Raw genomic sequence first — 14840 nt, forward strand, 5'->3', positions numbered from 1 at the left:
TTTAAAATTTGATAACAATACCTTAGATAATGAGTGTTTTACACGTGTTTATCTAAGTTTATGTCTAGGCGCTCCCCAAAAAAGGCCACTTGGAGACTCCAGATGACCCTTTGTAACCACAGACACATAACATGCTGCTATTCTTGAATGCTTTACTCTACAGTCATAATTTTGGGCTCTAATGAAAGGTTACACTTAGAGCTATTATATACCTTATCCAGATTCACTGTCCGTAATTGCTGATACATAGTAACTGAAGTATAAACACATTATAGTGGGTTTTTTTTTTTCAATTCTTGAAACCAAACTTTCTACAAATAAAGAGACAAAACAAGTGCTATGTATTAAAACACTTTAATATTAGAATTCACCATATAAAATAAATATATATGCTCAGCCTCTTGGTGTTTTGCTGGCAGAACCTCTCTGGGAAGGTGGAGGATGGGGCTCCTCTCCGGATGAGGTGCTGTCATTCTGTCCCTCAGTATGTTGTTTTTTACTGACTGGCACATCAGATTCATTTTCAGATGATGGTCTGTGATATATAAATAAAAAAAAGAAATAAGTAATTTGCAAAACATTTACATTGTTTCTGTATCCACACACATATAAACAGAAACACATGCACACAAACACCCAGGCTTATACCATTCATGAGCGCACAAACACAAACAAACACACACACACACACACACACACACACACACACACACACACACACACACACACACGTGCTTGAGCCCACATAAGCAAACATTCCTGCACGAGCACACAAACACACACCTGTACTTGAGCCCACAAAAACAAACATTCCTGCACAAGCGCACACGACAGAAGTTAGCAGGTAGCTGCTAGCCTAGGCTACATGTCAAAACACACACTCGACCTAACACACCAAACACACGACATAAGCTGACAAGTACACCTAAAAAACAAACACATACCTCAGTATATATAGTTAAATATGTTGTATAATATAATAAAACACTTACTTGTCGAGAGTGACGTCTCCACCATCCAAAAACATCTCCTCTGCTACCGAGTCAATGGATGAAACATCGCTCTCTTTATCAGAAATAGCATCCTCCGACTCATCACTATCACGGCGAGTACACTGTTCAATAACTTCTTCAAGTAAGAAGTGTGTTTTTATAGTTATCTTTGCCATTTTTCACCTGTTACCTTCTTTCACTCGTAAACTCGTTCAATGCTGTCTTTACGCACGGGCGCATGAATCACTATGGTGCTTTGCGCACGGACTTCACGCATGACCAGATGAATCGTCCCACTGAAGCTGCATATTATTCTTTACAGAAATTCATTGGCTATCAGAAAAGTCAGTCATTTCCATCATCCATTTCAACTGGATCGATTTACTGTCAATCAAAGAGAGGGAGGTACCATTCTTCATCATAGGCGCTCCTTGGCTATTGATACCTTATGACACCTCGATCATGGACCGATTGGCTCAAATGACCTGTCTATCAAAAGTTCAGGGGTCAGCGGCCATTTTGACATCACATTTTTCTTTATGTTTACATGTGAAATGAAACTAGACCATAGAATGCGTCGAAGTTGTGTCAGCTCTGTCGGCTAACTTGAAATGCTACTACTACATTCCGTGGATGCTTATTGATATATAAATGTGTTATGGACTAAATACTTCGCTGAATTGGATTGTATGGACCCTTGAGAGTGTAACCAAACCATTTTTGTTGGAATGCAATGGATCAGTGAACTAACAGAAGGCTTCAAGGGTGAGTTTCTTCCAGTTTATGTTTGTTTATTTGGCTGTTGGTGGTCTGACAAAGACACAGATTGTACCCGCTGTGTTGATTGTATCCTAAAATGGTTTACATCGTTCGAATCACGAGAAATCTCAGCTTTCCAGAGATATGTAACATGTTTATTTTTATTTTTTGGGAGTTTAATATAATTTAATATAATTACTGAATGTAGTTAAAAGTTAATGACAGAATGAGGATTTTACACCCACATATGGCATCTCTGATGTTCTGCAGAACTTTGCTCAGGGAACAAAGACACTCATGTCACTGTTTCCATTTGTATATGAGAGACAGTCCTGTGGACCAAGGAGGAGCCATATTGTCTTTCTATAAGGCAAAGGTACCCAACTGGGTGGTTGAAATGTGTTTTAGAAGGTAACTGTTATCAAATTTATGTCATAATTAAAGCTTTTCTCTGATTTGATCTTACCATCCCAATACACACCGTTACCAACACACCTTTCCTCATTCATCCTAATCTCTACCTCCCCTTCCAGGTGGCCCGTATATGCCCCAGGAAGTTTGTCGGTTCATGCAGGGCTGCCTAGACTGTGTAATTTCCAAATCTCCTCACCAACTGTCCATCAGCAAGCTCCTTCCTCACCCCGTTCCTCGTTGCCCCCCGTCACACCTAGGACAGGACTTCATCCCTGATCTTGTAGCATCAGATGGTCCTTGTGGCAGTGGATTAGCTTTACAAAGCTTGTTGTCTTTTGCCAATGAAGGGTCTGAATGTAATCCGGATGTACTTCATGCTGTCATTATCATGTGACGCCGTGGACCACACTGACGACTCATATGTCCCGGCTCCCCCCAGTTATTACAAATTGGTCGCCCCTGATCATCCCACTGGAATTTGGCAGGATTGGATCGTCCAGGGCGGCGTCCCATCGCTCGACTCCCCTCAGAGTAAGACCGCTCACGGGGCAAAGGTGCCTCCCCAAGCCGTCCCCGGCGAAGTTCTGCCAAAAGTGTCTGATTGAGTTCGGCCATCTGCTCCTGGACATTCTTCATAAGTTCTGTACGTAACTCCTGTTTCCAGTCAGTCTGTACTGAAGCAGCGGGAGTAAAGGTTCCGCTGGCAGCCATGCAAGCGGTTGAAGCAATGGCTTCGGTGTGATCGGTTTCCTGAGCCAAGGCTTCTCGACGAAGATCGTAGACATGGGGTCTTGTCGGAGTTGTAGCCGTAAGCTCTGTCGTATTGGCACGTCACGGAGCCCCAGGAGGAATTGGTCCCGTAATTGGTCCCGTAATAGGGTGTCTTCATCCCCGAGTCCATGGTTACGCCTCCCTTTCAAACGAGCAAACTGCTCTCGGAGCCGTAAGGAATACGCTCGAAGGTCCTGTTGGGGGCCTTGCCGGTAATTAAAAAACTGAGCCCGGAGAGCAGCCATTGGGGTGGTATCCCCGTATAGTTCAGACAAGAAGTCGAAGACAGCCGATGCATTAGCTCGGGCAGCCCCTGAAGCAGCTTGAACCTCCCTCTTGGCCTCTCCTTCCAGGGACCCCAGTACGAAATGTAACCTCTGCTGTTCATTCAGCCCTTGTAGACCGGCCAAGTATCCTATTTGTGCCTTCCACTCCGACAGTTTTAATTCCGAGCCAGGTCCTCCGAACCTTTGTGCCCAGGGGGCCCCCATGAAGACTGGCATAACTTGGGGTCTGGCAGCCGGTACATCTTCGTCCGCCATCTCTCGAACTACGGGTGCTCAACTCAGGGAAGGAACCCTGCTGACTGCAGCAAATGTCACAGGCCGGGGGTGTGGAGGCGCTACTTGCCAACCGACACTCCCTCCTTCTACTGTACCTCCCCCCGGAGGAGCTACCCCGCAGCTCAAGGAAAACGGACAACAGAATAAAAGTTTATTTATTTAATTCAAAGGCAATCTCAAGGAGAAAGAACAGGCCAACCGGCCCTCCTGCGTCGACAGATCCAGACTAGATGACCGCAGTGGAGATTAGACTCGAGTCGCTAGACCAGCGAGACTTCAGCATAGACTGGTGAGCAGGGCGGGTCAATATGGGTTCAGTATGCTCACTCTTTCTTCCTGAACACAGGACTGGACAACAGCCGTGAGGATTAGGCTCGAGTCACTGGATCCGCGAGACTTCAGCATAGACTGGTAAACAGAGTGGATTAGTATGTATTCAGTATGCTCACTCTTTCTTCCTGGATACAGGATTGGATGCAGCAGCGGAGATGTGGCTTGGTTCACTGGCTCAGCGGGACTTCAGCATAGACTGGTAAACAGAGTGGATTAGTATGGATTCAGTATGCTCACTCTTTCTTCCTGGATACAGGATTGGATGCAGCAGCGGAGATGTGGCTCGGTTCACTGGCTCAGCGAGACTTCAGCATAGACTGGTAAACAGAGTGGATTAGTATGGATTCGGTACGCTCACTCTTTCTTCCTGGATACAGGACTGGATGCAACAGCGGAGATGTGGCTCGGTTCACTGGCTCAGCGGGACTTCAGCATAGACTGGTAAACAGAATGGATTAGTATGGATTCAGTATGCTCACTCTTTCTTCCTGGATACAGGATTGGATGCAGCAGCGGAGATGTGGCTCGGCTCACTGGCTCAGCGGGACTTCAGCATAGACTGGTAGGCAGAACGGGTCAGTATGGATTCAGTAGCGTCGAAGCTCTGTTCATTTGGGTACCACACAGTCTGCAACTTCCCTCCACTCGTGCATGCACTGCAAAAACACTCAACTACACACGTGATGAAAATAACCAGCACTGCATTCACCAACCTCAAACATTAAAGCAGCGTGTGGGCCCAGACGAAAACCTCAGCGGATGGAAACTCTGTTACAGATATAGACAAGCTCTGCACTGCAATGTCACATCCAAAACACTCCTCTTCTTTCACAAGATAATGCCTTCAACCACAGTCGAGTTACAACCTCTTCAAGAAATAGACAGTGTAATGCATTTCCCACCCAATAATACTATAGTGAATCCTCATGTCATATTCGGTAAAAGAAGACTGTCACTTATCTCCTTAGGTCCAGTGTTCTCCACCGCTGGCCACTTCCCTGTTGTATCTCCACAGAAACCTCTGCTGTGTCTTCCCTGCTTGCTCTCCACTCCCCCACCGCGCACCTTCCTCTCAACACAAACCTCTTTATATCCTCATGGTCCAATCGCCCCTTCAGGATCTTTCCCGCCGCGCAGCTGACAGCAATCGCGCTCATCAATCGCGCCCGTCAGCTCTCTTTCATTACTTCTCGCTGCTTCCGCGTTTTCCCGGAACCGGCCTCGTGTTACGCCGGAAGCGCTCCCCGTACACCATTTCCGCAAATAAGGTTCCGTTTTTAGTCACCCCGTGACAGTTACATGCTGTGATCGTAATGATTGCACTATATAAATTATCAGGCAATTTTGTATGTTGATTCAGAATTGGAGGGCTTCTTGCCCAACTGGATGCAAACTGCAAATCCTGAGTTTTAAACAGAAAGGCAAATGAAGAATAATTAGCGTAACTGTTGTTCAAAACATCTCAAGCAAGATAATCATGTGCATCTCATCTAACTAAGAGCACAAGGTTATGAGATGCATTATGTGAATGCTTGGCAACCAACACAGTCAGACCTCTCAACAGCATGCTTTGCTCCCAAGCAGACCAGACAAAGATCATGGGCCTCGTTTATGACAGAACAAAACTTACGACAGAAAACTGGGCGTATGGCCGTTTCCAGTGCTCATCTGTCTCTACGTTAGATTGATAAATGAGTCTCCTGAGTGTCCCTGCCCATAATGCAAGGAGACACACTCAATCCAAGCTGCTTATTGGACTTGATCTCTATTCTTACAGGATAAACAACACCAAATAGGTTGTTTGCACATGACGTCACGCTGTGGCTCGAGATGCAGATGGAGGGCAGGACGCCATTTTCTACATAGTAAAGCACTATCACAAACTCAAAATGCGATGTTTTGCGGTTGCTCAAGTCGAGAAACCACAAGGAGCTTTTATCATTTACGTAAATTTTAGAATTTTTTTACTTTAAAAGTTGTTGGCTTTAATGGTGTTTTGCGTCTGCTGAAACTGAAATGAATATGGATAACTGCTTACCTTTTGACTTGGTTAAATATTCACATTCTTCATGATGTCGTTTGCAGTGAAGAGAAGCTATTTTATCCCATTGCATGATCATTTAATGTTTTCACTGAAGTTTTGTAGAATTCTGTTCACAATGTTGATAGTACTGTGAAAACAGTGTCACGCGCTGCTGCTTCAGCCATCATATGGTAGAAATGTCTAATATAAAAATGTGTTCAACAAGCTGACAGAAGTCGATCCATTTCTTTGTTGGAAAGGTGAAATGTAACTGAAGGTTTATAGTTGTCATTGTAAATATTCACTTTCCCATACAGCATGAACACAGAGGAGAATCGGAGCGTCACGTTCAGCGGACAGACACCGACACACTGTATTTTTTGTATTTATTTCAACAAATGACAACAAAAATCAAATCTATAGAAGCTTGTGATCAGGTCTGAAGTGGCTGTGTGCAAGTTCTGCTAATTCACAACCTGTGTGAGAATCATACTCGCAAATGTAATGTTAATTATTAAACCAAATAAAATACAAAACTTTCAAAAACACTCAGCAATATGATTATTTTATTGAGTGATAAAGTTTAATCAGTGACATTATTACAAGGTTTGCTATCCGGCGTCTTCCCGTCTCCTCTTCAACCTGTTTCCGTTGGTGTTTTTACATATAGACAAGGTGAAAAAGCGTATTATAGTTTTCTTCCTGAACGATGATGTGAGTTCCTATGGCAATTCTCCATTCAGCATGAATGATATTTTTCACAATCACGACAGAAAATCTAAATACTGCCCTAGCAGAAAGGCAGTGTGAAATAAACAAACCAGACTAGAACTCAAAACCTTGATGGCAGGCGAGTCTTATAATTCAGTAGAAAAATCGCTCCTCTTCAGCTTCACATTCTCTATATCTACCGCCTCAAATGGCAGGCAATGCTCCTCTTCATAACATAAGGATCACGTCCAACATATGTTGAAATTTTCTGTTTTATACCTTTCTATACTAGCACAGTACGGACTTTCCTCCATCTCGTCCATTCTGCTTTTCTTTTCCTAACCTCCATCCAGAGCCGGCTCTCCCTATAAGCGAACTAAGCGGCTGCTTAGGGCCCCGCCGCCACTAGGGGGCCCCCTAACTACAGATGGTACCTGCCGGTGTCGCTGCGGTTTAAAGCTATATAAGCGGTTTATACTCAACGCCTCTGCATGAGCGCGAAGGTGCGCGCAGCAAAAATGACATCATTGCGGTGTGGGCGGTCGTGCTCGTTGGGTGCACAAGACCACATTTCGCTTGGTGGTGTTCATTGCTTTTTTTGTAACAACTCGCACGGCTCCACATCCGGATCCGACTTCGAGCCGAATCTGGCCGAGCTCGAACTTCTCACCACACCGGCACCCAGTTTGCACGTCTAAATTAGTTGCTTACATTAAAAAAGGAACATACAATAGCTTAAAAAGTATTTTTAAACATAAAGGTCCATGTTTAATAAAAATGTTCAAGAAACTTTAGTGAAATTAGAAAATATGTAGGCCTATGAGATCGTTAATTTAGTTATGTTGTATACACATTCTCATATCCATATATTTTGTTTTATTGTCACGAGTAATAATCTGTCAACCAACCGTATAGAAATCGTTGTCTTCCCTGGACTTGGAAATTTGACCACAAAAATGAAACGAGTCTATCCATCGGGTGCAGGAAAAAGAAAGAAAAAAATCCCATTATAGTAGAGCTACTACTCTAACGAAATCCAAATTTTAAGCAGTTTTTACTGTAGAATTATTTTTGCATGAATTTTTGAACTTGGCACATTACACAATGCACAAAGAGCCGCCTATTGCATTTTTCTGCACAATTTGCGGTGCTATTTCACAGCAGCCTCGGAGGGTGCGTTAAATCGGACATTATCCCATTATAGTAGAGCTACTACTCTAACGAAATCCAAATTTTAAGCAGTTTTCACTGTAGAATTATTTTTTTATGAGTTTTTGAACTTGACATTATACAATGCACAAATAACCGCTTATTGCGCCTTCAGCCCAATTCGCGTTGCTATTTCACGGCAGCCTCGGAGCCGGAGGGTGCGTTAAAGTGGACATAAGCCCATTATAGTAGAGCTGATTCTCTAGTCTAATTAAATCCAAATTTTAAGAAGTTTTTACTGTAGAATTATTTTGTTATGAATTTTTGAACTTGACATTACACAATGCACAAAAAGCCGCCTATTGCATTTTCTGCACAATTCGCGGCGCTGTTTCACGGCAGCCTCGGAGTGTGCGTTAAAGTGGACATAAGCCCATTATAGTAGAGCTACTACTCTAACGAAATCCACATAAGCAGTTTTTACTGTGGAATTATTTTTGTATGAACTACATGTAGCCTAACGTGTAACAATGACACTCATTTTTTTTTTTTTTTTACTGTAAAATGAAGCCTAGTTAAAAAGTGTTACCTAGAGTTTTTATTAGATTTATGTATATATTTTATAACTAAACATAATAAATACACATTTGGTTAATGATTGTTCGCTGAAGTAGTGTTTTTGTAGTTGGAATATATAAAAAATATAAATTCCAACTCAAACTAGAATCTTTTGTAGAATTGTTTATCTCTTTGATACATCTATATAAGAATATGTTTAAATCACTTTAAAAGGAAGCAAAGAAATTACTGGTCCAACTTCTTCCTCTTTTTAAAGTGTGGAAAAGGGAAAAGAAGTTCAAAGATCGAGACTCCAGCAACACCTGTAACTAGTATAATATTAATAAAATAAAATTTTAATAAAACAATAAATAATTGTGGGCAGTTAAAAGAGGTAGAGATGAAACATGTAAGGGTTAGATTGCAGTTGCTGGTTTGTGGTGGCAATACTCCATTAGGCTATTCACTGCAAGGAAGGGCCCCAAAATTATCCTGATTAGGGCCCCCAGACTTACAGAGCCGGCCCTGCCTCCATCTGAATTTTGCGCGTCGTCAGAATCACGTGTCGACAAACAAGCTATAGACGGAGTAACATAGAGCGCTTACTGAAGGCACAGAAGCTGACGATGCTTTCTTCAACGGTACACTATTATGTGTTTGAGCCAATACTACAAAACAGAACAAAACCTTTTTCAATGCTTTTATTGATTGGAGAAATTAAAGTTAAAAAGAGGATTCAGATTTACACAATGTAGATGCTGTATGTTTCTATTACACTTAAATTGTCATCAATTAAGTAGGAACCCTTTAAAAAATAAGATTTCTGTAGTAAAGATAAATTCAGAATTTTTTTTAATGCATGTTCAATCAATGAACTTGTGAGCAGAATGAGTTTTATTCAAGAGGTCTTTCACAAATATAAGCAAATCTGACATCTTTGCCATCGTCATCCCAGCAGTGGTTACCTAGGATAAGATAAACAATAAATACATGATTAATTTATAAATCAAAGACACTTTTATTAATGCAATTAACTTTATATTTAACTAGTTTGAAGAAATCTGTTATATTCATACCAAAGTTTATGTTCAGAAAGTGCTGCTTATTTTCAGTATTGTCAGGTTGTCCACTGCACCAGTTGTTGTAATCAAAGAGAGATCCATCAGTCCACATCCACTGTCCTTCCTGAGGAGTGAATGGAGTGGTTAGAAAGTCTTCTGTTCAGAAACTCATTTCACAAGTTCATTTGTTGTTTACACACTTACTTATTGCAATTGAGGAACTTTTTTCCTTTTTGTAAAATATTTGTGCCCAAATTCATATTGCATCCATCTGACCGATCACCAGCTGGAGTGCCCTTGAGAGCCACCAGAGGGCACTCCACATCAGACTATTGTGACCCTCACAAACTACATTTCCCATAATTCTCTGCAGGGACTCATCAGCACTCATTGTTTTCAGCTGTGTCTCATTATCCTGTTTAGCTCACCCTATATAAGCCTGGTTCATTCTGTTATTCTCTGCAAAGCCTTGTACATTTAAATAATTAAAATAAAAATAATTAAATGTTTTATCATCTGCATAACCACTTACATTTACAGCATCATGACCACCAATCCAAGTTTGTGTCGCACCAGGCACCATGTTCAGCAGAAGATCGTTTTCAGCTTTACTGTGCACCGATACAAGATTTCCACCAAAAGTTTGACAGGACTTCTGAAAAGGCAGATTATTTTTTAATATCATCAATCAAAACTAATTATTTTAGTAATTTGTAACATTAATAATGGTAAATGTAGTATTCCTCAGCATTACAGATGTGTTTTTCCAAATGTGATCTGCACTGCAAAAAAACTAAACTAAACTAAAGGGACCTTTGCAAAAAAATTCAAATGTACAGACTTTTGCATGCGAACAAGACATTTTTCACTTTTATGTATACTATAACCTATTTCATTTGTGCGCCACTGCCATTTTACTATGAAGAAGACAGGAGTATGGATGCACATGAATTAATAACGCTATATTTGCTCAAAATGTGTCTTTCATTAGGGCAGTAGTATAGTCTATCTCTAATATCACAGCCTTATCTCTGCTTCATGATATGGGCTGATGGCACAATAGTGTACATTGGGCTTATATACAGTGTTTATCGCTGAATATTGTGTGCCAAACACAGAGATTTTTCAGATTTCCCATCATGCCGTTCTGTCCGTATTTATGATTCTTTGCAGCCTTTAAAAACTGTGCAAATATAACATTAGAAGCACATCCTGAGAGGTGTCATGTATTGTCAGGACACGGACGTGTCACTAAACAGAGCTGAGGGCCACTGCCGTTTACATAGTGACATGCAGGACTCTTGCTCATGATGCATCACATGACCATACGAGCCAATCCATCTCTGCATGAACAATTCAATACAAAAACATGTTTAAATTCTACAGATGTATTTTTCAGTGAACATTATTATGCAACAATCATTTCTATATAGACTGTTTTTTAAATGAACTTATGAACATGTTACGTTTACACCAGAAGTGCGAGTGGCTCATTATTGTGAGTGTATTTAAAGATGAAATAATACCCAAAGGAGGATCCAAACATTTCTTCAAAAACCCTGGAATAACTCATGAGCCAAGAGGGTGTAAATGTGGTTACTGATGCAAGTTTGGGCATTTCTCAAGGTTTCTTCAAGATTTGTGTTGCTTATTTAAGTTATACTACTTATTATTATTATTATTAAAGTATTACATAATAATTATTATTTAAAGCTTGTTTCAATAAACAAAAATATCAGAATACTTATTTGATGATCAGATTCTTCAGTTCAGATCAGATTCACTATCAAGAACTCAGTGTCTGAATTCTTGATTTTTCTCTGTATAACTTCAGAAAATGACATTTCAACCTCAAATTTATGCATAAACATATGTCACGTAACTATAATAGTGCTGTCAGGAGCACATTACCTCTGCTGCCATCCAGTCAAGTGTTGTTGAGAAGAATTTGACACATTTCAGTCCAAATGCAGACCATCCAGTGGGGCAGCCATCAGCTGTATATATAATATTCAAGAAACAGTGAGAGTATTTACATACACAATCATTGATTATGCTTAATAACCCAACAACATGTCATGTAAACACTTTAAATAGAGTTATTATTGGGTAAATATCATAAACTGTTTAAGTTACTCAAATAAGTACATCATTTCTTGGAAGAATATAAAATGTATTCTTTGCTCTCACTGTAATAACAATAATTATTTCAATAGTAACCTGCTGCGTCCTCCTGAGAGAATGTCATGAAGAGAAGCAGAAGTGTCAGCTTTTCCATGGTAAACCTGGGAATGAATCAGCAGCAAAGGTAAAATATGTCTGTGCATTATAAGAAAATCTACAAAGAGACCAAGCAAGAAAAAAGCTATTTGAAATGCGAAAAAAAAAAAAAAACTTAATCAGTAACTTAAGCTTGTTTTATAATAATAATAATAATAATAATAATAATAAAAAGAAGAGCTAAATGAGCTGCATTAAATATTTAGAAATAAATGTAAATTATACATATTGTTTCACTGGCAGGACTTTATTCACTTAAAGAGATAGTTCAACTCAAAAATGAAAATGTCATAATTTACTCTATACTGTTCCTAAACTGTATGAATGTCTTTCTTTCGTGATACAACAACAAGAAGTCAATGGGGTCCAATTATGAACTGCACTGACTTCCATTCTATGGACACTGAAACATTCCTCAAAATATCCTCTTTTGTGTTTCATGCAAGAAAGAAATTCAGACAGCTTTGGAACGGCATGAAGACAAGAATATCATGACAGAATATTCATGTTTGGATTAACATAATCTCATAAAAACAAGTGTAAAGATCTGGTAGTGTTACAAAATAACATATACACCATCTGAAAACAATTTCTACTGAAATGAAGGGATGTTAAAATACTTACATGTTTACTTCAGTATGTGCCGTCAAAATGTCAGTAATGCTGCAGTGATGCTCTATGAAGCACTTTCCCCTACTTTTATACTAGATGTTATATGTAAACCACAAGTGGGATAATATTTCAATAAATATTGATCATTTTGACTAATTTCCCTTTAAACCAGGTATAATTTTAAATTTAGGTGGAGTGAGAATTGGATGGATATCAAAGATATTTGATACCTTTATTTGGATTCTTCCATAAACATGCTGTAAATAAAACCCCCAAAGGAGTGTAAGCATGGTATGTTTGCTCAATCCAATGAAACAGTGGGTAATAAAGGCCAGTTTATCAGGTTCAATGAATGAGGACCAACAGCAGAGAGAAGGCAAACAGGATGGAAACATCCTTTCCAGGCCATGTGAGCTTGAACTAGATCAAGTTTCTGGATTCAGTGTTTTTGAAAAAAAAATGTGCCAGCCACCGCCAGCATTTTTAATAATTTTCACAAGTTTGTTGTATGAATATCTGACCCTGCAGTATCTCAAAAGAAATCTAAAGCCTCTGCTTTTAAATAACAAGAACAAAAAATATATTTTAGTGTAGTTTTATTCTAGCTTCATGCATTATTTTTTATCAACACTTGAAAGTAGGCAAGTTTTTTGAGCAAAAGCTGAAAAAAAATCATGTTTTTGTCAAATACTACATCCAGATCGGATCAGAAAGTCAGAAAGATGATTAAAACACAGATGGAGTCGATCGAGTCCATCAACACCACAAAGCTTCACAGTCCTGTATTTCATTCAGTGACATTAGGCAGTTTTTATTTTTATTTATACATTAGGCAGTTAGGATTTATATGCTGTTTAATGTTGATGATCATGTTATTTTACATATTCATATGATTACATATGATATCACTTGTTTCTGCTTCTTCTCCTGCGTTTTGATCAGAAGATCCTGTCCTCTTTCAGAAGATGTGTAATAGCTTCTATAACAGTGAAAACATGGATAGCCGGAAATTTCCATCAATGGTGAGGAAAGAGTTAAAGACACAGCTAAATTTGACATTTATTACAATGGGTTTATGTCAAGATTGTTTTAAGTTCTCTTAAATTACATTTTTTGTATATAATTTTAAGACTATTCAATGTTTTTAATTACACTGTAATGTGGAATGGCTATAATTAATGGGTAAAATAAAAAAATTAAAAAAATGATACATTGCGTCACAGACAGCATCGTATACAGTTCTGTTAGTGGATCTGGAGAGGAGTTGCTTCATTTTGTGTAATTAAAGGCAGGGTAGGTAGGATTTTTCTAAAAAAAAAAAACATTCCAAATTTGTTTAAACTGTCTTTATATACCAATACATAATTAAAATGTAAGTACTCTGAAAAAGAAAATATAAAAATCGAGTGACTGTAGACCTTTTAATCTGCAATAAACACAGCTCATTATTTCCATTCACTCCACCCCCTCCCTTCTGAGCTCCTTCCAAAGCCACGCCCCCAAAACACATGAACGCGCGACGCCAAACGCTCAGGCTCAGCTGGAAGACGCATTTATTACCTGAGACGAGTGGAGAGGAAGGAGCGCAGTACATACAGTGACATCATGTCAGAATCACATGTAATAAAATACCTAACTTTATCACTATGAATATAAACAAATAAGATTTCTTTTAGTACTCACTATCAAGCTAGCATATCGATACTGGTAAAGTTTCATTCGGTAACGAGCTATATTTATAAGGCAAAACTAAAAACAGGTTGCATTGATACACGTTTTTCCATTACCATCAGTTACACTGTGATGAAGGTGAATTTCGTGTAAGATTCATAACATATACGGTGTTTTGCATGTAAGAGTTTCCATGATGAAAACATTGTTGACTCTAATGAAGACTAACGTACACTCCGAGTCCGGAGACAAGTACCGCATCGTCGGTTCGAGGACAGGTCCGGGGTTGAGGGCGAAGCAGAGGAGGTCGTTCAAGAGTGCGGGCAGGGTCCGAGGAAGTAGTTTTTGCCTTGTTTGCCTTCGCTGACTGCATATGCAGGTGCTTTGAGCTGAATATTTCCGGGAACGGTGACATGTGATGAGTGCACGCAGGGCAGCGCGCGCAGTGGGGCTCGGGCACGAGACATGAAGGCATCTGATTGGTTCTTTACACTCGGACCGAGTGGCAGTGATTGGTCAGAGTTTTTACTGTCCTGCAGCTGCTACAGAGGTCTGATTTTTTTCATTCCTTTTTCTGAACACATAATGTATTGACTACTCTCAGGATGGAAGGACCATTTCACCCAGTATAAAAAAAAGTGTTTCTGAACAGGATTACCTACCCTACCTTTAAAGTATGTGAAAATCTGTTCCTTGGATTCAGGCTAATGGACAAACATGTTGTTTCTGGGAGTCCTATGAATATTATGATCATTCACACTAGGGATGTCCCGATACCACTTTTTGCAGAACGAGTCCGACACCGATACTGTAATTTTTGATACTCACCGATACCGTAACCGATACCTGAATTTTCACTGCATTTTTAATTTTTAAATGTATTAGTAGATAAACCAAAAGATTATAAATCATATTAGTTGGCTTAATTTGTTCATCAAATATA

General features: G+C 39.6%; 1 long non-coding RNA gene across 1 annotated transcript in view; it reads right to left on the reverse strand.

Annotated features, from left to right (window-relative positions):
- The window catches only part of LOC311298018, a 66272-nt gene extending 54631 nt beyond the window's left edge, over nt 1-11641 (reverse strand). Inside the window, exons 1-2 of the long non-coding RNA XR_014628900.1 lie at nt 11555-11641; nt 11246-11331 (exon numbers count right to left, since the gene is read on the reverse strand). This is a non-coding gene — a long non-coding RNA (uncharacterized lncRNA). The remainder of the gene's footprint in view (nt 1-11245; nt 11332-11554) is intronic.
- Between the last annotated feature and the right edge of the window lie 3199 nt (nt 11642-14840).

The sequence above is a fragment of the Rutilus rutilus genome, assembly GCF_951802725.1.
Source record: "Rutilus rutilus genome assembly, chromosome: 10".
Lineage (NCBI taxonomy): Eukaryota > Metazoa > Chordata > Actinopteri > Cypriniformes > Leuciscidae > Rutilus > Rutilus rutilus.